Raw genomic sequence first — 25,421 nt, 5'->3', positions numbered from 1 at the left:
TATCTTGAAATTAGGGTTGTCTTCTCTGAGGTAACCTCTTTGGGTATAGAACCCAGGCCTTAGATGTATATAATCTCATTGGAGCCTGGAAACAATTCTGTGTAGTAGGCTCTGCTACTTTATCATCCCCATTTCACAGATAAAGTTGAGATAAAAAGAAGTTGTGATTTAACCAACTGAGGCACAGAGAGGTTTAGTAATTTGTCCATGGTCACAAAGCATCAGACAGAGAATCCAAATAGAGGTCTTCCTGATTCCACCAATTATGCTTTCTTCCTTTCTACTCTAGGATGAAACTGTTTATAAACTAATCCTGTACTATGAGAGAGGAAACAAAAAATAATTTCTCTCTTCATCTGGAAGCCAAAGAATACAATCCAGCAGATAGTGAAAGAAGAATTCTCTCTATCTTCCAATCCTGTCCCACCTCCCCATACTCCAACCCTTAACCATAAAAAGCATATTGGGGGCAGCTAGATGGCAGGGGCAGCTAGATGGCACAGTGGTTAAAGCACCGGCCCTGAATTCAGGAGTACCTGAGTTCAAATCCGGCCTCAGACACTTGACACTTACTAGCTGTGTGACCCTGGGCAAGTCACTTAACCCCCATTGCCCCACCAAAAAAAAAAAAAAGTTAAAAAAAAAAAGCATATTGGAAGGAAGGAAGGAAGGAAGATCTGATCACAAAATTGTTTCAGTACTCACAGAATCTCTGTGAACTACATTGGTGTTTTACAGAAGAGAAAACTAAAATAAAGAGAGGTAAAACGAGCTTTTCAAAGTCACCCACCCCATAGAAGAGTCAGCGTTAAAACCCAGGTCCCCAATATTCCTTTCAATAATCATTATTCCTCCAAGACTACAGTTCTATTTTTGGATCAGTCAATTTCATTAGAATATAATTTACAAAATCTGAAAGCATTGGAAATCATTAGGGAAACAACACCATTTAATATTCTCAGTAGCTAATTTTTTATCTTATCCATCAAAGTCCAATGTGATCAGATCCAGTGATCAGGACAAATCCCAGAAGCTCTAAAGACTTTGCAAAGTGTTCTCTGGTGCCAGAAAAAATGTCAGCAATTGCTTGGTGATTCAGCTTAAAGGAAGCTTCCTGTTTTTTCTTAATAACAAATTTATATAATGCCATTTGCATGCCTACTTTGGAACTATATTTCTAAGTGTCGTAGAGAGCCTTGTTTTTTACCTTAAGGACCCATGGGGTCTCTAGGCCAGAACTATTCCCTCAGCTCCATACTTTATGGAACTGTCTAATAGACAGAGATCAATTTGCCAATTAGAAATCTACATTTCCCTAAATTTAAAACCAAAAAACCAAGCTGACCGAAGCTTGCTTAATGAGACAATTCCATGTTGCATTATTAAAAAGGCAGGATATAAACAGGGCACATGTCATTGCATAATGACTTATTAAGGCAAAATAACCAAATTAATGACCAAATTAAGGGCTCATTGGAAACCTTAACATTATTCCAGGAAAAGGGGCAAAGAAATACTGATTTCAGATCAAAAGATCAGTTTGTGCATTTGTGCCTGGGTAGAGCATAGTATATGTAAAACATATTATGTTTGTTAAGTGGTAATAGGAAAGGGTAGGGTGGGTTAATTGTGAATAAATCTGAGGGTACTTGCTTTTTTTTTTTTGCTTGGTTTGGTAAACTCATCTGCAATTTAGGAGGAACGATTATTGGATCATAGCACTAGAATTGGAAAGGACCTTAAGTCATCTAATAAATAGATAAATAATTTATTAAGCATTTGCAATTAAATTAAATGACTTGCTCAGGATTATACAGATAGTAAGATAGGATTCGAACTCAGGTTCTGAGTTTAATTTCAAAAAAACCTTTCCACTACACTACACTGGTTTCCTATGAATAACATTAGCATTTATTATTGTTGTTGTTAATATCACCATTAGAATTATTAGCAATTAGAATGATACTAAAAAGAAGCAAACATTTATTAAATGCTTACAATGTATCAGGCACTGTGCTAAGTGCTGGGGATACAAGCAAAAAGAAAATCCCTGACCTCAAGAAGCTTACATTCCAATAAGGGAAGATAGCACATAAAAAGAAGCTTTAAACCTGGGGTGAGGAGAAAGGAAGGTACTGGGTCCCAGAGTTTGGTTTTGAAATGCAGAGAAAGTCAGGAATAGGACCAGGAGGGAAATCAAGGCGGGATACTCTAGGCCACTCCACAAAAGAGAGACTCCAGGAGGAATTCACCAATGGGAGAAGATTATATTTATATAATGTTTGAGGTAAAACAAACAAGCAAACAAAAACCTTTCCTCACAGCAGCCCAGTGAAGGAGGTAAAAGATGTATTGTTATCCCCATCTTGTGGCTAATGAAAAAGAAGTTAATAAGGGGAGGAAATGAGCATTTATTAAGCACCCACTTTATGCCTGGCACTGTGCTAAGTGCTTTAAAAATATTATCTTATTTGACTACTCAAGGTCACCTACCTATTATGTGGCAAAAACAGAATTCGAAGCTACATTTTCTGGTACTCCAAACCTCTTTCCTCCTCACTATTCTCTCTTTTTTATTCACATCATGTCTTTTCTGACCCTTGTAGCAATACAATAAGGCCAGTGGAAGAAATAAGTAGAGTGGATAAAGTTCTGAATTTGGATTCCCAAAGATATGGGTTTGAAATCCACCTCAGACATTTATTGGCTGTGTAATCCTAGGCAAACCGCTTAAGCTCTCCCATTTGCTCATCTCAAGGTTTTGTTATAAGAATAGATGATGCGGGGCAGCTAGGTGGCGCAGTGGATAGAGCACCGGCCCTGGAGTCAGGAGGACCCAAGTTCAAATCCGGCCTCAGATACTTAACACTTACTAGCTGTGTGACCCTGGGCAAGTCACTTAACCCCAATTGCCTCACTAAAAAAAAAAAAAAAAGAATAGATGATGCACCTAAAATGTTTCACAAATATTAAAGTGCTATGTAAATTTGAACCATCATTACTATCCCTTTTTTGTTGGTTATGGTGATGGTGGTGGTGATGATGGGGAGGAGGAGGTGGAGGAGGAGATTTCTCCTTCCCCCAGGCTGGAAGTTCAACCGCTACTCAAGGGCCAGATCCCACTCCCAGTCAGATTGGGAAATGTAATCACTATGTTGTGATTTGGGCTGGTTCACACTGTCCCCCTCGCCCCATCCTGTTGCTAGACTTAGTTCAAAATTCAGTTAATTTAAGGGCAGCCAAGTGACACAGTGGATAGAGAGCACCAGCCCTGGAATCAAGAGGACCTAAATTCAAATCTGGTGTGACCCTAGGCAAATCACTTAATCTCAATTGCCTCCAAAAATAAGGAAGGAAAGGAAGAAAGGAAGAAAATTCAATTAGTTTGGTCCTACTACAGCTCAGAACTTCTGAATTCAAGCAATCTACCAGCCTCAGTCTTCCCTGTAGCAGGAATCAGAGGCAAGCATCACCCCTCTCTCATTATCCCCATTTTGAAGAGGAACAAACTGGAGTTCCAAGAAGTTAAACGATGTATCCCAGGCCACACAGCTAATATGCTGATCTGAGACTCGATCCAAGGCCTTCTGACACCCATAGTCAATATTCTTTCTCCTACACCATGCTGCTCCTCCAAAGTGTCTGCCTATTCTAGGACCAGGCTTTTGTAAGGACTAGTAGAATAATGCTGAGAAATTATGAGCCTATAAATAATATGGAGTTTATGACATTATGGTATTGATATGGTGGGAAATGGGGTATGGGTTGGGGTTGGGGTTCTTGGGAATTCCTCTTTAAAGAATTACACCCTCTTGCACGCAAAACGTAGTTAGAATAAAGTGATAGTTTATTTAGGAGCAAGGGGAGGGAATGGTAGGGGGAGGGAAACCATGAAAGAAATCCTTGGACTTTTCATGGGGAGATTTGGCATAAAGCACATGGCTCAGAGGTACCAAATCTCCTCGAACAGGAGACTGGAAGGTACTTTTATAGAGGACTCATGGGGGTGGACCATCTTCCTGTGGAAAGTTCCTTTAGTGAGGGAGGACCATCCCCCACTGGTGGTAGCTGGGGGAATTGGGTGAGCAGTGGAGGACCATCCCCCACTGGTAGTGACTAAAGGAATTGGGTGAGGGGTGGCTACGGATCCCTCTTCAGAACACAAAGGCCGAAGCCACACCCAAATTTATCTCCCCAGGGTAAGGGAGACCAAAATGAAGGGTAGGAATCCCAAGCTAGCTCAGTCCGATTTGGTTCAGCTTATCTCTCTAGGCATTATCTGTCCTCTGGTTTAGTTTCTCAAGGAGAAGATTCCTCGGTGTGCCCCAGAGAAATTCTGGGGTGCTCTGCGCCCCATGACAGTATAATAGATAGGACACTGGATTTGGAGTAGGAAAAATTGCATTTCAGTCTAAGCAATTCATTTACCTTATTAATGCCTCAGTTTCCTCATCTATAAAATATGGGTGTTGGATTCTTCTTTTTAATTCTCTGTTTAAAATTGTTATTTATTTTTAATTTATGGGCTAAAAGAAGCATTTCTATAACAATTTAATTTAAAAATGATTGTACATGTAAATGCAAATCGATTATGTACAACTCGCTATTCCATTTAAATATATAATAAAGTTATCATATAAATTTTTTTTCTTTTTTTCTTCTCCCCCATCCTAGAGATAGCTACCATTAGACACAAAAATGTATATATTTATAGATATATATATATATTTATGTATGTGTTGAGAACTACAAAATTTACTGAGAATTGATTCCCCACCCAGTCCCTTTTCCCAGACAAATGAATTGCCTGGGGCTGACCAGTCTTTGTCGGTTCCAGACTCTTGATTGCTTATGGATCTCCCCCAAACAAATATCTCCTCCCAAAGATTTTCCAAGCTTACTTCCTGGTCTGTCTGACCCACAACACTGGCCACAATAGGGTCACTCCTTTTTGAGTTTAGTTTTGATTCTGCCAGTCCAAAAGCTAAAGGCCCTGAGTGGGACTTTGCTTTATTCTTTCTCCTTTTTCAATGGCATTTTGAATCAATTAAGTGAGAATCTGAATCAGAACCCTCCTCCCTTAAAAAAAAAAGGCGGGAGGGGCAGCTAGGTGGCTCATTGGATAGAGCACCAGCCCTGGAATCAGGAGGACCTGAGTTCAAATCTGGCCTCAGACACTTAACACTTACTAGCTGTGTGACCCTGGGCAGGTCACTTAACCCCAATTGCCTCACTTATTAAAAAATAATTTTAAAAAATTTAAAAAAAAAAAAAGGCGGGGGGGGGGGAAGAGATAGATTTTTGATAGGATATTTTGTCCCTCAGAAAAAGGTCTAATTTTTTTTAAGGAAAAAGACCAATTAATCTGGCTCAAATTAACAGGTCTTTGAGGATAGAAGAGGACTTAATTTATGCATGCTAAATTATCATAAGAATCTTTACCATTATTGTTTTTGTATCTGTCCTTGTAGAATGCTATTTGTGTTAAAAAGGTTCTATATGTGTATGTGTGTACCTTGCTGTTCAAGCTGAGTCTTTTATCTTGCACTTGGTTAGCAATCCTCTTTGCCATTCAAAGTAGAATTGTCAGAAAGGTAATTTACACAGAGGCAGTTAGAGTGATTACAGCTTGATTTTATTTTTACCTGTTTTTAAGAAATTTGTTCAAACTTTAGTTGAGAATCGATCTCCAATATTACATAGTTTAAATCCAGGTTTTATGAACCCCCAAATCAAGGTTAATCAGGTTCTTTTTAAATTTGGGGAACTATCTGGCTTCTCAGCCTTCAATGTTTATCACCATGTAAAAATGAGTTTATAGATAAATCTAGTTTATTGATAATAATTGACAATATTAGGCTTCAGATAAATTGAGAATTTGACCATTTGGGAATAGTTCCAGTTGTAATTGAATTTATTTGTTTTATTTTAAGTGAAATATGTCTTCTTTTTTTTTTTTTTTTTTGCAGGGCAATGGGGGTTAAGTGACTTGCCCAGGGTCACACAGCTAGTGTCAAGTGTCTGAGGTCATATTTGAACTCAGGTACTCCTGAATCCAGGGCCAGCGCTTTAACCACTGCGCCATCTAGCTGCCCCCGTGAAATATGTCTTCTAATAAGATGTGTGGGGTTTAAAGTTGCAGTTTATTTTACATTAAGATAAAGTGTTTAAAAAGTTGGATCTGGAAATTTGTTAATTGCATGGTCTTAAAGCAAATTACTTTAGTTTATCAATCTGTAATGTGTATATTTGATAATTATAGAGTATTCTTTTGGGCTTATAAATTGTTATAAGTGTAACTGTTAAAAGAATGTCAAATACTTGAAACTGTTTAGAAATTCAGTATTACTGTGAATTCACAAAGAAGTTATCTCAAAGTCTGGGTTCAAGTTCTCCCTCTGGGATACTCCCTATCTAGGTATAATGAATGTTTGACTCTGGGAAAAATAAGAACATAATTTAAAATTCTGAAAACTGGGGCAGCTAGGTGGTGCAATGGATAAGGCACTAGCCTTGGATTCAGAAGGACCCGAGTTCAAACTCAGCCTCAGACACTTACTAGCTGTGTGACCCTGGGCAAGTCACTTAAACCCCATTGCCCTGAAAAAAAAAAATTCTGAAAACTGGAGGTTTCCCTAATATGCCAGAGAAACTTGTTCCATTTAGCAGTGGTGCTGTTTCATAGCTTTTCTCAACAATTGTTAAGCAGTTACTGTTGAAATAATTACCCCCATTAATAATGGTATGGTAGTTAAAAACAACTTTGTTTTAACTTTGTTAAACTTTTACGGTTTTCTTTCTTCAAGCTTCACAGGTATTTCAAATTTTCATACCCCTAGCAATTCAAATATTATGATGGCCTTGTAGTTTAATAACTTTTAATTGATCTTAAGTTTTATTTCAAAATAGGATATTCAACTGAAATGTGTTTGATTATCTGGTTTTTGTTCAAACATTTATGCTGTTTTAATAACCTTTTTTCTTTCTATTAATATTCTATTTCATTGCTAGGATTACAAACTTCCATAGCATTCATCTACCTTTTAAGTGTTGTCCTAACTATTAACGGTATTTTTAGGCAAAAAGTATGAATTACCAGAGCCAACCTTAATGAGGTATTGTCAATTTTTTTTTTTTTTTTGCTGAAAGATAGGATTACTGTTACAATTAATTTCTAATGAAAATGTAAAAAGATGTGCCTCCCCACCTTCTAGGCTGTGACTTTCATCATATATATAGGACTCTATTTAATTCTCTCCCCATAATGATATCCAGCTCTCCCTCTTTCTGAAAAGCTCTCTACTTTCCCCCATACCCCCTGACAACTCATGTCTTAATCTGCTCTTCCCCACCCCTGGAAGAAGTTCCATCCTCCTATCCTCCCCCTGTAGGTTTAACTCTTCTGAAGTTGGAAAGGTTCTTAGTGCCTCTCCAATCCAGATTCAGTTGGATCCCTCTAAACCTCTTTCTTGAATCTCACTCTATCCCCTTTCCAGAGACAATTAGGAGCATTAGGCTTCTTATTAAGGACTACCTATCCTCTGGTCTTTTAGTTCTCTGCACTAGGTTCTGATCCTTCCTGTCTGTGAGCTCATGTGACTGCTTGTCCAAGACATGAGCAGTGAATGTTCCTGTGATTCCTAGAACATCTGTGGTCCCTAATGCTTATACTCTCCTGAATATAATTCCCCATGATTCCACTATTTTCGCCTTTGATTTCTCTAGTGCCTTTTTTAGTGGATCCTTTTGTTGTGAATTTATCAGTTTTTACTTTTTACTTTAACTTTACCTGGGAAGGCCTGCAGTACACTTGGGCTGTTCTGCATCAGAGAGCCCCTCCTACTTTTCACAAATTTTAAAAGCAGACCTTGCTGACCTTAAGTTTCTTATAGGCTCCACCCCCCTCCAGTATATAGATGGTTTACTCCTTTGCTCCCTAGATCTCCAATTTTCAAAAGCTGACTCCATTTTTCTCACCTCATGCCATAAAGTATCTTGTTCTCAGGTTTTAAGTTTTTAGGACATCTGATATTAGCCAATGGTCTCTGTCTTGAAGGATTAGAGATCTCTCTACTATCCAAAACTGAGATAGAAAACCCAGATTATTCCTTGTTCATTGATGGTTCCTGTCTCAAATGATGCTGGGTATGCTATCACCACTACAGAAGAAGTCATTGACTCCTTCCTTTGGCTTCTTCAGCACAACAGGCTGAACTTGAAGCCCTGACTCAGACTTGTGAATTGGCAAAGGAAAGCAAGTAAACATTTATGTGGATAGCAGGTATGCTATTGGAGTGGCTCATGATTTCAGGATATTATGGAAATATAAATGGTTCCTGATGTCATCTGGCAGTCCTACATATCTAGAGATTGTTTGACTCCCTTTTGTTGCTAGCAGCAGTGATTGTTAATATGACAGGACACTCCCATGAAGATTCTCCCCATGCCTAGGTTAATGCCCTTGCTGACTTGCGTGCCAAGCAGACTGCTTCGAAAACCCCACTCCCTATTAGTCTGTTTTCCTTAACATCTGCTGGGCCTGGCCCCAATTTAACACTGACCTCAGCAAAGCTTGCTATAGTCCAAAGGACCACATTCTATCCCTTCTAAGACAGGCAAAAACTAAAAGGGTGTAAAAAAGGATAAACTCTGGGCTCTACGATGGGTCAAATGGAGCCCAATCCTCTCCAACTCCGTCCATTGACCTATGATGGAATGCCTTCACTCTTTAAGTTACTGGAGTCCTGACAAACTGCTTGGTTTGGGCTGCAAATGTTGGTAGTAAAATTGAGATGAGCTGCATAGGACATTTATCTACAGTGTGAAATCTATCTTAAATATAATGTAAGCAAGCCCATAAAACTTACCCCTAAGAAATTCCTTTACTCCTTTTCAAATCTGGCGGATTGATTTTATTCAATTTTGTCCTCTTTCCAGTTATAAGTTTGTATGATGGTTTGCATGTTCTCCCATTCTTTCCCTTGCAGGAAAGCTACTGCAACAGCTGTAGCCAAGTATTTATCAGAAAAGATTTTTCCCACCTGGGGAATTCCTTCATTAAGTTCACACTGATTGAGGTACTTCTTTTACTGGTTCAATTGTCTCCCAGTTGTTAGCTTCCTGGCAAGTACTTCAACATTTATATATACTATGCCTACCACCGGCAATCCCCAAGTTTGATAGAACGTTTAATAGGATCATTAAAGTTCAGCCTGGTAAGTTTATGGATAGTCTGCCATAGCCAAAAGCCTAGTTCTTCTGAACCTTAAGGTACCCTTTTGGTAAACATTCTCTTTCACCTTTTGAAATCATCTCTGGGTGTCCTATGCCTCTTTTCTCCCTCAAGTGACTGCCTATTAGGGCCTCCCTTCTGTCCTATTGTAAAGGACTCATCCAAACTCTTCATCACCTTAATCATTGTAGGGACCAATTTTTAATTGGGGAGTGCTAGCTAAGCGGCTCCCCGCAATATTGGGGCAAGGAAGGAGACAGGCAGCCTCCCTCAAAACAGAACAAGATTTATTTTCACAAGAACGAACTTAAAAAAAACCACAAACAGGATCAGTAGGATCAAGGAAAAGGAAATAAAATGGGGAAAGGGAAATTATAATACCTGAAAAAAATACCACCGCCCAGTAATCAGCTGAAAATACGCAGCAGACTATCCCTTTCCAGCTTCCACCTAGAATGCCCAATTCTCCTCCCCCAAACCTAGAAACACCCCCACACAGCCCCAGCCAATGGGATGGCCACTCTGAGAGTCACATGACTGCCCTCACTAGGCTTCCAATCATTATAATTTTGCCAGGCCCATGTAGGCGTTGGCGAGTGGTGATGACGTGAGGTGCCAGGGCCATGGCAATGACTACAACCAGTGGGTGGAGCCCCGTGCAGTTTGTGGAGCCCCAGGCCAGTGCGCGACAAGGCATAAAAACCTCAAATAACAATTAATTCTTTACATTCCTCTTAACAACATCTTGTCTCTGTCCTTTTCTAGAGGCTCAACCTCAATTCAGTCTAACCTACAGTTGGAACCTGGAGACTGGGTCTATTGGAAAAGGATTCCCTACCAAGTGCTGCTGACCAACCCCTTGGCTGAAAGGAATTGACAGCTGGATCCACTTATCACATCTGAAGAAGACTCTGACCCCTGAATGGATGGCCCAGGCACACTACCAACGATACCAAGCTTTGTCTGACCAGGAAAAAGCAGATGACATCAGTGTAGATTACTGTTCCAAGATGCCTGGATGTGGCCTAAGAATCCTGTTACATGCCCCAACACTATTTTTGGTCATAGATGAATTCCAGAATTCATCTTGTCCAAGAGGAGAGAATGAGAACTATGAAATTTACTGAGAACTGATTCCCCACCCAGTCTCCCCTTTTCCCAGACAAATGTATTGCCTGGGGCTGACCAATCTTTGTCATTTCCAGACTCCATTTCCATTTGTCATTTCCAGCTTATGGATCTCCCCCAAACAAACTATCCCCTCCCAAAGATTCCCAAGCTTACTTCCTGGACTTTAGGTTATTATATAAAAAGGTTCATTTACATTAAGTAGTTTCTGTCTATGAGAAACTTACTTTTCCCAAGGGCAGTTTCATAGCTCCCTCTGTTCTGTCACCTCATAAAAACCCTGTCTTCATTCCCATCTTTGGGTATTCCTAGCTTCTGAGCTTTATGATACCACAAACTGTAGTTCCTCTGCCCCAATTAAAGACCTTATTTTCTCCTATATTGATTGTTTCCTTAATTTTCAGGTTAACAGTGTATATACATATATATATATGTGTGTGTGTGTGTGTGTGTGTGTGTATGTATATATACATACACATATATTTTACATATATATGTAAAATCATGGCATACATACTTCTCTTTATCAGTTCTTTCTCTGGATGCAGATAGTGTCTTCCTTTGTATGTTCTTTGCACTTAATTTGCTTATTTATAATAGTCAAAATGACTTAGTCACTCAAAGTTGTTCTCAAAACAATATTGCTCATGTCAGCGTCTTCAGCACCAGCAGCTTCTGAGGCTCTGATCACTGACTGGTGAGGGGGTTCGGTGGTAGGCTGGGGTGAAGTGAAGGCAGTATCTACTGGAGTTGCAGCATAGCGCCCTGGGTCTGAACCAGTGGGCTGAATCGAGTGGTGGTGGCCCAGTGGGGGAGGGGCAAAAGCCCGCCAAGCTTCCGACCATAGAGAATCAGAATTCAATCAGACTTCTGTTTCCGGGTCAAAGAGAAAGCGGCTGTGATTACTCACAAGCTAGACAGGCTGAGAAGAAGCCCAATCACCCCCTGGGCCATGCTGTAGTACGAACAGTGTGTCCTGAAAGCAGTGCTACACTTTAAGGAGTAAAAAGCCAAGAAATAGTAAGCCAGGATGAGTAGGCAGAGAAATCAGAAGACCATCGAAAACTTCTTTGGGGGAAAGGTAGACCACAATACATCCTCAGAAGAAGAAGATAATAATAGGGTCAAAGCTCCAACATCCAAAGCTTCCAAGAAAAATATGAACTGGTCTCAGGCTATGGAAGCTCTCAAAAGGGATTTTGAAGACAAAGTAGGAGAGAGAGAATGAAGATGTAGAGAAAGAGAAGAAGGAATGGAAAGAAAAATGAGAGCGATGCAGGAGAGTCATGAGAAAAAAGTCAACAGTTTGAAAAGCCAAATGGAAAAGGAGATTAAAAAACTGTCTGCTGAAAATAATTGCCTAAGAATTAGGATTGAACAAATGGAAGCTAATGACCTTATGAGAAACCAAGACACAGTAAAGCAAATCCAATTGAATGAAAAAATAGAGGGCAATGTGAAATATCTCCTTGGAAAAACAGCTGACCTAGAAAATAAATCTAGGAGAGAGAACTTGAAAATCATTGGACTACCTGAAAACCATGACCAAAACAAGAGCTTAGACACCATCCTCCAAGAGATTGTGAGGGAAAATTGCCCGGATATTCTGGAAGTAGAAGCTAAAATAGAAATTGAAAGAATCCACCGATCACCTCCTGAAAGAGATCCCAAAAGGAAAACCTCCAGGAATATTATAGCCAAATTCCAGAACTCCCAGGTCAAGCAGAAAATATTTCAAGCAGCTAGAAAAAAGGAATTTAAATACTGTGGAGCTCCAACAAGGATAAAGCAAGATCTAGCAGCTTCTACATTAAAGGACCAGAGGGCATGGAATATGATATTCCAGAGGGCAAAGGGACTGGGACTACAGCCAATAATCACGTACCCAGCAAAACTAAGCATCATCTTTCAGAGGAAAAATGGAATTTCAATTAGAAAGAAGACTTTCAGGCATTTGTTATGAAAAGACCTGAACTGAATAGAAAATTTGACTTTCAAATACAAGACCCTGGAGAAGCATAAAAAGATAAACAGGAAAAAGACTTCATGAGGGATATTAAAAGATCAAACTATTTATATTCCTACATGGGAAGATAATACTTCAAACTCATAAGAAATATCTCAGTAAGGATTTAACAGAGGACACACGTCTGAACTGAATACAAAGGGATGTTATGTTTTGTTTTTTGTGGGGTGTCTTATGTCTGGTGCCAGATTTGGGCTTGGGGCCTCCTGGGTCCAGGGCTGGTGCATTGTCCACTGTGCCACCTAACTAACCCATAATGACATCCTTAAGATAGGGTTGAGGTTTAGGAGAAATAGACTGGGGGAGGAAGAAGGGGAGAGATGGTCTGGGGAGAGGTTGTTCACATGAAGGAAACAAGAAAAAAGCTTATGGAGGGGAGGGGAAGAGGGGGAAGGAATTTGGGAGTGAGTGAACCTCACACCCAGTTGGGAGGAGTAATCTATTTAACCCTACAGGAAAATAAGAGGGGAAGAGGATAAGGAAGGAAGGGTGAAAAAAAAAGGGAGTGCAGAGTAGGGGAGGAGACAGTCAGAAGTAAAACACTTTTGAGGAGGGATAGGTTAAAAGAAGATAGAAAATAGAGTAAATATCATGGGAAGGGAATAGGATGGAGGGAAATAGTTATAATGATTGAATATAATGGCAAAACATATGGTACCTACTTTGCTGGGCTAATATGAAGAAAATTCTTTGTCAAGTTTAAGGTACTTTATTTAGGTTATGATGAACAGGATACTATCAGAAAAACCTGGAAAGACCTACATGAACTGAAGCAGAGTGAAATGTACTGTATACAAAATAACAGCAATAGTGTAAGATGATCTGCTGGGAAGCATGTGGTTATTTTCAGCAAGGCAGTGGTCCAATATAACCCTGAAGGACTTATGAAAATGGCAACCCATCTCCAGAGAAAGAAGTGATAGTATCTGAAAATAGATGGAAACACATTTTTTTTAATTTTCTTTTCTTTTCCTTTTTTTTTTTTTTTTTTTGGTGAGGCAATTGGGGTTGGGTGGTTTGCCCAGGGTCAGGCAGCTGGTGGGTGTTGTGTGTCTGAGGCCAGATTTGGGCTCGGGTGCTCCTGGTTCCAGGGCCGGTGTTCTGTCCACTGTGCCACCTAGATGCCCCTGGAAACACATTTTTAAAAAAAAAATTTTTTTCTCTTTGACAATTCCTCAGTCTGAAGTTTTGGGAGTTTTTTTGACTGTTTTCTCTCACAACCTAGCTAATGTGGAAATGTTTTCCATGACTACTCATGTATAACTTATTTTGAAATGTTTGAGTTCTAGTGGGAATGGAGGAGGAAGAGAAGTTGGAACACAATTTTTTTTTAAAAATTGATGTTAAAATTTGTTTTTACATATATTTTGGAAAATAAAATTCTATTCAATAAAAAAAAGGAAAAAAGGAAAAAAAGAAAATGACTGAACAACAACAAAGAAATATTTATAAAGTGCCTACTATGTGTGGGGTACTGTGCTAAGCACTTTACAAATAATATCTCACTTGATCCTCACAAAAGGAAGAAGGGAATGGGAATAAGTATTTATATAATAATACTTTGTTCCAGGCACTATGCTAAGGTACATGCTACTATTATTCCCATTTTATAGTTGAGGAAACTGAGGGTCACACAGATAGTCAGTGTCTGAGGTTGGATTTGAACTCAGTTCTTCCTGACTCCAAGCCCAGTAGGCTATCCACCATGCCACCTAACTGCCTCAGTTGCTGTTGTGCAGTCATTCAATTGTGTATGACTCATCGTGACCCCCATTGGACCATAGTAAGTCATAGTAAGTCCATGGGATTTTCTTGGCAAAGATACTGGAGTGGTTTGCCATTTCCTTCTCCTGGGGATTGTAAAGAATTAATTGTTATTTGAGGTTTTTATGCCTCGGCAAGCACTGGCCTGGGGCTCCACAAACCGTAGGGTGCTCCACCCACTGGTTATAGCCATTGCCATGGCACTGGCACCTCACGTCATCACCACTCTCCGATGCCTACATGGGCCTGGCAAAATTATAATGATTGGAAGCCTAGTGAGGGCAGTCATGTGACTGTCAGAGTGGCCAGACAATTGGCTGGGGGCTGGGGGGTTTCTGGGATTGGGGGAGGAGAATTCGTCATTCTAGCAGGAGGCTGGAAGGTGACAGGAGTTCTGTTGCGTATTCTCAGCTGATTCCTGGGCGGTGGTATTTTTTCAGGTTGTATAATTTCCCTTTCCCCATTTTATTACCTTTCCCTTGATCCTACTGATCCTGTTTGTGTTGGTTTTTTTAAAGTGCATTCTTGTTAAAATAAATTCTGTTCTGTTTTGAGGAGAAAAAAAACAATATTGCTATAACTATGTGCAATGTTCTTTTGGTTCTGCTCATTTCACTCTTCATTATTTCATGCAAGTGTTTCCATGTTCTGTTAAGATCAACAAGCTCATTATTTCTTATAGCACAGTAGTATTCCATTATAATCATATACCATAACTTGTTTAGCCATTCCCCAATTGATGAGCATCTGTACGATTTCCAGTTCTTTGCCACCAGAGAACACACGGGTTCTTTTCCTTTTTCCCCAATCTTCTTTGGAAATGGACCTAGTAGTGGTAGTGCTGTGCCAGAGGGTATAAATGGTTTAATAACTCTTTGAGCATAATTCCACATTGTCTATACCAAAACCTATTCTACATCCCCAAATCCAGTCCTCTAATAAGATTTCTTGGGCAGTACCAGGATTTAGGGCTCATCCCAAGAGAAACTCCAAGTTCAAGAGTTTGGAAACCAAGGTTTTGAGAAAAGGGAAGTTCCTGAGGAACTCTGAGGAAGAGAATCAGCTGTCGTGACCCTGTGACTGGAAGAGCAGAAACTAACAAAGCCACAACATAGGGGAACAAGGGATACTTTGCCACTTCCCATACTTAATACTAAGTTTTTCAAGCGGTGAATAACTGATAGGAAGTGGGCTATACATCTAGCATCTCATAGGTGTGTTTGCCTTCTGGGATAGTCCAAACCACAGAGGGCAGTATGAATATAGTAGAAATTATATAGAAGCATGTGAGAGAGTGAGGAATTTACCAGAATAATTTGATACGCAAACATGCAAAAGATTCATGGTGAAATATAGAATCTCATTGGTTGACAGATCTTGCTCTTGAGGGCCAAAAATAATGTACCAGCAGGAGAGTCACAATTTGGCTGAAGCATGGGACAACTCCATTGACTAAGCAGTCAAAAGATGGGCAAGACGAGAGTCATCTCCAGTGACAAAGTGCTCATAAGATGGTCACCTGTTCATGTTTGGCAAAAGAGGGAGGTTTGGAGGTACAAAAATAAATTGGGTGACTTTTCAAAAAAATCAATGGAATTTGAGCAAAACAGGATGGAGATATCTTTATCAGCATTTTTGTGATTACATAAGTGAGCTTCATGACTGATAAACAAGTGGTTAACTTTGGAATAAAATTTGAGGCCTACTATAAAGGCCTGCTATAATAAGAACCAATTTTAATCTAACCACCCCTGTATGATTATGTAAAATATCAAACCAATTAAGACTGATTGGAATAGAGTAGGGGTCCAAATAAATCAATCACATAGTCTATGTGAGACCAGAGTCTTGAGCCACAATTTGCACCATTTTGAAAACATGGACAGTGAAAGAACACAAAATCAAGGACTGAAAAGTAAATACTGTAGTGTTAACCAATTTTTTAACCAATTTCTCTGAAAACAGAAATACTTAACTTGCTTCATAGTAATAGCTCCAATGGATTTATTTTCAAATAGCACAAGAGACTCCATTTTCAAATATCCAATGTAATGAATTATTTGTTAAGGATTTTTCATGCCTTACTAATTTTGATAATAAAAGTCACATTTGATTATTCTGGTTAAGTGTCCATTGTCAAGTGCTGCTGAGGTAGAAAGAAATTCCTCTTAATACCAAAAAAGCTATCAGTGGGATGCTGTTAGCATCTCATCAGTTTTTTCAGATCTATCTTGAGGGCATGAATTAGTTGATTTTCAAAGGCCCCCAAACACTCCTTTAACACCAAAGAGAAAAACATCTTATAAATAATGGAACACAGTTAAGAGCATGCAATTATTAAAAGAAAGGAATGACAATAGTACTTCTTACTTAAGCATTTTCCTGCACATTTCCATAGGTGCTTGATAAAGACGAAATGGGGATAAAACACATTATGTGAGTAAAAATAAGAGTAAACCGGTTTTAGATGATTCCACAGTCAGGTTAAGGGCCTGAGTCATGTGAATACTAAGTTACATAAGCAACAAAAAGCCTTTCAGACTGTGTCAGCCTAGGTGCCAAGAAAGAAAAAATGAAATATGGCACCATTGATCTAGTCAATAGCCAAATTGTATTTCTCCATTTATCTAAGAAGTAGCAAGATATAGATGACAGATAGCTGGCCTGGGAGCTGGGCAGGGCTAGATCAAAGTTCTGCCTATTATATACCAGCTACTTATTATAATACATACCTATTATATACCAGTTTGCCTACCTATATATAGTTTGCTACCCTCCTAGAGCCAGGCTGCTGTATCTCTTCTTCCGGGTTCTAGTAGCCCCAGAGGGATGGGGGGAGGGGATCTTTTTCTCTAATGCTATCTACTGGAGCCCCCACCATTTGTATCTTCTCCCACTTTTAAATGTCAGTAACTGGCTAGACCCTAATTTCATTTAACCACTCAATACTGATATATAAAGGGATGTTTAATTCAGAGAAACAGCAAGAACAAAAATACAAACATTCCCTCTCACCTCCAACACTTCAGGAGCACATTCTCCCATTGACCATCTTTAGTCTCCAAGAAGACTAGACTCACTCTTACCACAGTCACTAAATAAAATTGATCTAAGTAAATTGTGCCATGACTTCCACATAGGTCCTCATCTCACTTACCTCTAGGCTGAATCCCAAAGGTTGCTCCTTGCTCTTCAGTCTGGCTGCAAAATCTGTGTGCTGGGAGGCCAAGATGCCAAAATGCCTGAACACCAGGATGCTCAGACACTCAGCCCCCTGACTCTTCCAAATTATATGGTTCAAGTATCCAATTCCATCACTTAAAATGGGGGGGGGGACTAGAGGCCAAGGACCAGGCCCCATTTCACTGAACCACAAGTCAGCATTATCTCTTATCATACAATATCATTTCTCCTTGTTCAGGGTCAGCAGAGTCAGACCAAGAAGGGCAGGGCAGCCTAAGGCTCTTTTGAAGGTATCCACTGGTCTGACTAGGTCTTTTTTTTTTTTTTGCAGGGCAATGGGGGTTAAGTGACTTGCCCATGGTCACACAGCTACTAAGTGTCAAGTGTCTGAGGCTGGATTTGAACTCAGGTACTCCTGAATCCAGGGCTGGTGCTTTATCCACTGCGCCATCTAGCTGCCCCCCTGACTAGGTCTTTCTTAATCATATCATTAGCAGACTGGAGCCAGTTACTAATTGTTTCTGCAAGTTCTACAGTCTCTCCAACACTCTTCTATCGGATATCATCATGATGTGCTTGGTGCCTGAACCAGTCCCCATTATATAACTTTTTATTCTTGTAAAAATTACTTAACCTTTCAGTGCCCCAGGCAAAAATTTAAGATCATATATTATTTATCTAAATTGAGGTTAAAGATTTCATGAAGAGGGAGTTTCCACACTGGACATTAATGAAGTCCCAAGTCCAAAAAATGGTTCATCTATTCTATCAGGGTCAAGCACTAGAAACAGTCAAAATATTCAGCTAACTGACCTACCTACAGTCAATGTGGTTGTTTTCCCTTTTCATCAGCTTCCTAATTTTTAAAAGAATAATAACAATACCTGCTGTGGTACTTGATTACATTTTCCTTTTAATTGATCAATCTGTTTCTTTGTTTGTTTTTCTTGGAGGGTAATGAGGAGAAAGTTTCATGTTATTCATTGTGTAGTTTTCAACATTTTTCGTCTGCTTGTGAAACATAATCAAAAAGAAATGGATAGGTTATGATCTATACACCATTAACAAGGTCACTTAACCATCAAAATATCTAAGTGGAACCCAGAGTTTAGAAAGTCACCTTCCTAGAAGGTTGAAAGTAACTGAATTATTGAGATCATTAATCTATATTCATAGTAGATGATTGGATAAGAAACTAGGTCAGTAAAAGATATTCATATTCACTGCCCTCTGCCTGCTGTCTGTTATGTAATTCAATAAGCCTTTAGTAAGCAGCTACCAGAGTATTATGTTCAAGTAGTGAGGAGGAAATTCTAATTTTATAAAATGTGTTCCATACTTATACTCAAACAGAGGGATGTGACACACAAGATAACTATCATAGATAATGATAATTGGATTAGAGAAGTGAGAAGAAGGAATAAAGGGAGAAGATGATAATTACTAACTTGTGAGGTAGGTGCCAAGAAGTTCTAGCACAGGGCAAGTTTGACCAAGAAGAAGAAATTGAGACTGGAGGTAATTTGAGGTTTCAGGACCCAGGGAAGAAGGTCATGGTACTTTATACAATTTGGGGCCACATGACCTACAAGAGAGGTGTAGTTTGGATACCATGGTGTCAATCAGGTAACAAGCATTTATTAAGCATCTGCTATGTTCTAAGTACTGTGTTAAGTGCTAGGAAAAGATTCTAGGAAAAGTGCTAGGAAAAGCACTAGGGAAAGATAGATTACATTATAGTACATTAAATATAGCACATTAAAGAGAGCCAAATATAGGGAAAAGTGTACCAGGATTGCTGGACCTATTCTCACTCATTACCTCTGCAGACAACATACAGCCCTTTTGGTAAATGTTTTAAAGGTGTAGTAGTAGTCGTAGTAGTCGTAGTAGTAGTAGTAGTAGTTGCTATAGCTGTTGTTGTTGAACTACTTAATACTTCAAAAATATACACTTATTTCAATACTTTGAGGACTTCAGTTTCCATCAGAAGAAGCAGAATAGTATCATGGAAAGATCTGGATCTGAATCTGGAGGCAGAAGAACTCCATATGAATCCCTGCCCTCCATAGTTATACTACCAACCTCAGGATTATGGTGAAAATAAAATGAGAAAATATGTATGCAAGTTCTTTGAAAATTAATAGCCAGGCAGCTAGGTGGCACAGTAGATAGAGCACTGGCCCTGGAGTCAGGAGTCCCTGAGTTCAAATCCGGCCTCAGACACTTAACACTTACTAGTTGTGTGACCCTGGGCAAGTCACTTAACCCCAATTGCCTTACCAAAAAAAAAAAAAAAGAAAATTAATAGCCACAGAAGCAGGCTAGAATGGAGGATAGAGGAAGGAAGAAGGAAAAGAAGAAGAAGAAAGAAGAAGAAAGAAGAAGAAGAAGAAAGAAAGAAAGAAAGAAAGAAAGAAAGAAAGAAAGAAAGAAAGAAAGAAAGAAAGAAAGAAAGAAAGAAAGAAAGAAAGAAAAGAGAAGGAGAAGGAGAAGGAGAAGGAGAAGGAGAAGGAGAAGGAAGGAGAAATGGGTAAGTGTGTAAGGGGCTAAAATTCTAGCTATACTATCTAAAATCTAATGAGTGAGGGCAGCTAGGTGGTGCAGTGGATAGAGCACTGGCCCTGGATTCAGGAGGACCTGAGTTCAAATCCAGCCTCAGACCCTTGATACTTACTAGCTGTGTGACCCTGGACAAGTCACTTAACCCCAATTGCCTCACCAAAAAAAACCAAAAAAGATTATAAAATCTAATGAGTGGTCGCCAATAAATTATAAGCTTTAGCAAGAGTATTTAAGTGTTTAAGTATTTATTAAAGAGCATTAGGATCCGAGAGAAAGGTAAAAATCTAACTATTTCTAAGAGACGCCATCATCCGACCCACCATTGCGAGGTCTGATTCCTACTTCGTGTCCTCCTCCCAGAAATGGGAGGCTCCTCAAGCTGATTGGCCGGTAGCTTTGATAGATAGTACTGTGGTAAAATATGAAAGTTTTTAACAGTCGGTTAGGATAACTGAAAGACGCCAGTTTTTCAAGGACCACCCTTTTGGGGAGGAGATGAACAGTCCGCCTGCTGCGCATGTCAGACTGCCTGCCGGGTACAGTCCGCCTGCTGCGCATGTCAGACTGCCTGCCGGGTACAGTCCGCCTGCTGCGCATGTCAGACTGCCTGCCGGGTTTTTTGGACTTCCGGGGTGGAGAGAACGAGAGGAGCCTTTTTGCCGGCTTGGCGGGACTCCTGGCGGCGCGGCACAGACGGTCTGAGTCACTCCAAAGGTGGCCTTTTTCGGTTTGGTGAGTTTTTATAAGGAATATAGACTAAGCCTAGATTTAAGACGATTTGTACTGTATTTCTATTTTCCTATCCTTTGTGTAATCTAAGATTCTAAATGTGGATTCTAATGTGTTCCCCCAGTTTGGGGGAAACTGACTAAAAATCACTGATAAAACGAGTTTAGGTTTTTAAGGGTTTATTGGAAAATAGAAAGAAAAAAGATTGAGAACAGAATTCTAACAGTCTGGCATTCCTATCTTTCCTCAAATCTCCTGTGAAGTCCTCTGCCGCCGCCACCATCAAGTCCGGAAGCCAAAAGGGCCCGCGCTCCCTGCGCAGGCTCCCTTTCCTCCTTCCTGTCTCCTCCCAGACCATAGGAGGCTCCTCCAGTTGATTGGCTGGTAGACTTGATAGACAGCACCCATGAGCAAGCGTCATTTCCTGACGCCAAGGAAAAGCCACAATGCCTCTGAGGCATTTTCCTCATGGTGGAGCTCTCCACAGCAAGTCTCCAGTAGGTGGCGTCATTCCAATCATTACACCTTCTAATCAACAACACCTTATATACAATAAAGGCTCTATCTAGAAAACCAGAAGCTTCTTCCATTTACTAGTCTGGGAGATAAATTAAGGGAAGGGTTAAGTAGGGGAGATTTATGATCTAATATCCAATTTTAAATCTCACAGTACCCATGAGCAAACGTCACTTTCTGACGCCAAGGAACTGACCACATGGCTTGCCCTCAGACACCTTCTCAGAGCTTTCATACGGTAGCTCTCCAGCAGGTGGCATCATTCCAATCATTACACGTAAAAGCCTCAAGAGAGACTGTGTCTTCCAGCTTTCTATATTCAACTCTTTCTTAGTCAAATCTTTCTCTAAAAAGGATTCAACAAATTCATTTGAACAAAGATATATGTGACCAAGAAGGCTTAATGTATTTGTCACTTCTCCTGAGATCATGTGCATGCTATCAGTAGGCAGTCTGAAAACTAAAGGAATGGCTCTCTAATTTTGGAATTTGAATCATCAGTCATCCCAGAAGAGGACACAATGCATTCAGATGAGTAAAAGAAGAAGGCCAGAGGCACATCTTCCAGCCTTTGAAATCACCCACTCTGGTTTGGTATATGACTGGCTCTGAAAGTAAACAGATGCTAGATAGTATCATTAGTAATAGTTAAAATATATGTGTGGAATATTTTTTAAAGTCTTTCTGATTTAATCTTTATGAAACAGAACAGATGATAATGTAAAGTTAAGGCTGGAATGGACCTTAGAGGAAATTATCAATTCTTTGATTTTCCAGAGACTGAGGCTAAGTGACTTATTCAAGATCACATAACTAGTTAATGAAGGAACTCAGATTAAAACATAGATTGCTTATGTATTGATCTATGGTTCAATTTTAAGAAGAAAATAATAATTATGCAGGATTTCATCATGTATAAGATTCAGTATATCACCTGGATTTCAAAAGACCTCTACCAGTATTCTTAACTGGAAAGAAAATGGCACATACTTTTTTTAAAAATTGGAATAGAGGGCGGCTAGGTGGCGCAGTGGATGAAGCACCGGCCCTGGATTCAGGAGTACCTAAGTTCAAATCCGGCCTCAGACACTTGACACTTACTAGCTGTGTGACCCTGGGCAAGTCACTTAACCCCCATTGCCCCGCAACAACAACAACAAAAAATTGGAATAGGTAGAACTATTTTTTGTTTGTTTGTTTGCTTTGTTTTGTTTTGAGTGAGGCAATTGGGGTTAAGTGACTTGTCGAGGGTCACACAGCTAGTAAGTGTTAAGTGTCTGAGGCCGGATTTGAACTCAGGTCCTCCTGACTCCAGGGCCGGTGCTCTATCCACTGCGCTACCTAGCTTCCCCTAATAGGTAGAACTATTAAAAGTACAAAGAGACTTGAGAATTAAGAACTTCTTTAGTTGGCTTTGTTACTGAAAGGTTATGGGAAATTGTACCAGGGTATAGCATAGAATATTCCCATTTCCAAACAGATACATGTGGAGTCTGTCAGAAAAGTACAAAGAACTAAGAAAGAGAGGGAGCAAAGGGTCATGAGGGACAAACCTTGCAAGTGGATGTGTTATATTTATGGTACCTTAACTGTGTTGCCATTTCCTTCTCTGATCAACAAAGTTAACAAAGCTCTGGTTCAGAGCTAACTGGACTCATAGAATATTGAAAACTAATGGAAAGTCTCTAAATTTCTAAATGCTATATGATGCTTTAAGAGAAGTATGTATTGTTATTGTTCAATCATTTTTCAGTCATGTCCAACTCTTCTTGACCCCATTTGGGATCTTCTTGCCAATTTGGGGGGGGGGGCAGGGCAGTGGGGGTTAAATGACTTGCCCAGGGTCACACAGCTAGTAAGTGTCAAGTGTCTGAGGCCAGATTTGAACTCAGGTCCTCCTGAATCCAGGGTCAGTGCTTTATCCACTGTGCCACCTAGCTGCCCCCTTGGCAAAAATATGGAAGTGGTTTGCCATCCCTTCTCTCACTCATTTTGCAGAAGAGGAAACTGAGGTAAACAGGGTTAAGTGTTAAGGGTTAAGTTAAGCCCAGGGTCACACAGCTAATAAGTGTCTGAGATCGGATTTGAGCTCAGAACGAAGAGTCTTTCTGACTCCTGGTCCAGTGCTCTATCCACTGTGCCACCTGGCTGTCCATATGTATGTGCATACACATGTGTGCATGTATATATGTGTAGAGATGTGTGTAAATGGTTGTGTGTATTATATGTGCACATATACATGCATATATGTATATGTTGATAGATAAATACATCTGTATATATATGTATATATGTGTATAATATTTCTATTTTATGTCTACCAAAGAAAGCTCACTGGGACTAAATGGACAATTTTGAAGACGCATTGTAGCTTTTTGACCAGGCCTTGATGCTGATGTTGCTACTGGAGGGCAAGCCATCCAAATATAAAAGTTCACCTAAAGATTTCTGGTACTGGAAAATAACCTTCAATACCCAAATCATTAGTCTCTAGCTCTGAGCTATAGCTTTGGGGCCAATAAATAAATTTTAATCATTATTTATGGTTAGAATCTTTTCTTCCAGAGTGAGAATTTATTAATCAGACAATGCCCTGAGAACCATACCCAAAAATATGAAATATTGATCCCCAAACAATAAGAATGGGAACTGAGAGTGAATTTCCTTGTCAATGCAACTTGGCCACAATCCCCAGAGTAGCAGAGCAGAAAGGATGCTTGCTATAAGGGACCCAGGCATTAATTCAAGCTCTGCTACATACTAACTGTGACATTGGGACAAGTCACTCAACCACTCTGGTAGTCTTTTCCCTCCTCCATAAAATGAGGGGTGTTGAAACAGATGACCTTTATGGTCCCATCTCTGAATTTATGAAATTCCTGCTAACCCAAGAAAATGGCAAGTAGGGGCCAGAGAGAGCAAAAGAAGAGCTTAATAGATACTGTGAGGTCAATTAGAGCATGCTAGAGTTAAAGGTGAAGAGTTTGGAGTGAATATAACTGAAAAATGACCTGAAAAAAAATCACATTTTAAGTGTTTTGTAAAGAAGCCCTATGATTCTATACCAGGCAGTCATGGTGAATCATTTATAACTAGGAAAGAAACACAATCCCCTTTGCCAGTTTCTTGAAAAATGCTATTGGGAAATAATGTCTACTATTTAAATCATCAGCGAAAAGATTATACTGGGAGCACAGAGGAGGAATCATATTGAAAGATCTGTACTGAAAAGTAGCTATTTTAACACAGCAATGAAGAAACTGCAATATGACCTCTGAAAGAAGTCCAATTGGACACAGAATATTGGATCTATAATCTCATATCTGAGGGGTTCCCTACAATAATACAAGTGGTAACTCACCCATGTTTGCCTACCAAACATCATTCTTGTTCACATCCTCCCATCAATCTTTAAGGAATGAGGAATGTTATATGGACTTTCCTCTAGATTTCTTGATATGGTATGGATACCAGTGAAGCATATAAACTGTCCATTGGTCATCCCTTGCTTTCAATATATGACTAGTCCACTTTTTCCAATTATATATGCATTCTTTTCCAGAAAGATAAGTATATAAGTAGATAGGTATTTACATAAGTAGATGAGATATAGATGAAAAAATATAGAGAAATGGAAAAAAGAAAAGGAACGGAGGGAGGGAGCGAGAGAGGGACAGAGGGAGGGAGGGAGTGGGGAAGAAACTAAACCCAGCATACCAGGAGCCCTGGGAACAGCAATACCCCACAGAGTATGGGCTCTGCTTTGGGCCTCGGTCATTCAGTTATCCAGTGGAGTACATAAGCTGTCCATTGGTTATTCCTTGCTTTCCCCATAAAACTAGACCACTTTGTCAACTTGTATATGCATCCTTTGCCAGATAGGTAAACAGAAAGATAAATAAATAGGGTATGTAGGTAGGTAGATGAGCTACAGATGACTATAAATAGATGAGAGAAGGGAAGGGAAGAAGAGAGGAAGGAAGGAAGGAAGGAAGGAAGGAAGGAAGGAAGGAAGGAAGGAAGGAAGGAAGGAAGGAAGGAAGGAAGGAAGGAAGGAAGGAAGGAAGGAAGGAAGGAAGGGGAACAATCACTGTGAAGAAGGGATCCCAATTCCCTGAGACCACCAAGAGCAAGAGCTGACCAGCTGCCACAATTGAAAATTCTAACAATCCCAGGGAAAGGGCTGGCTAACCGTTCTGAGAAATGTAGTTCTTCCCAAAATGGCAAGAGAAAAAACTGACATGAGATAAGCCCTCAGACAAAAGGAGAAGGTTTTTC

Source organism: Dromiciops gliroides, chromosome 3 (genome assembly GCF_019393635.1).
Source record: "Dromiciops gliroides isolate mDroGli1 chromosome 3, mDroGli1.pri, whole genome shotgun sequence".
Classification (NCBI taxonomy): Eukaryota; Metazoa; Chordata; class Mammalia; order Microbiotheria; family Microbiotheriidae; genus Dromiciops; species Dromiciops gliroides.
The sequence above is the reverse complement of the archived record's forward strand: the minus strand, read 5'-3'. Positions refer to the sequence as shown.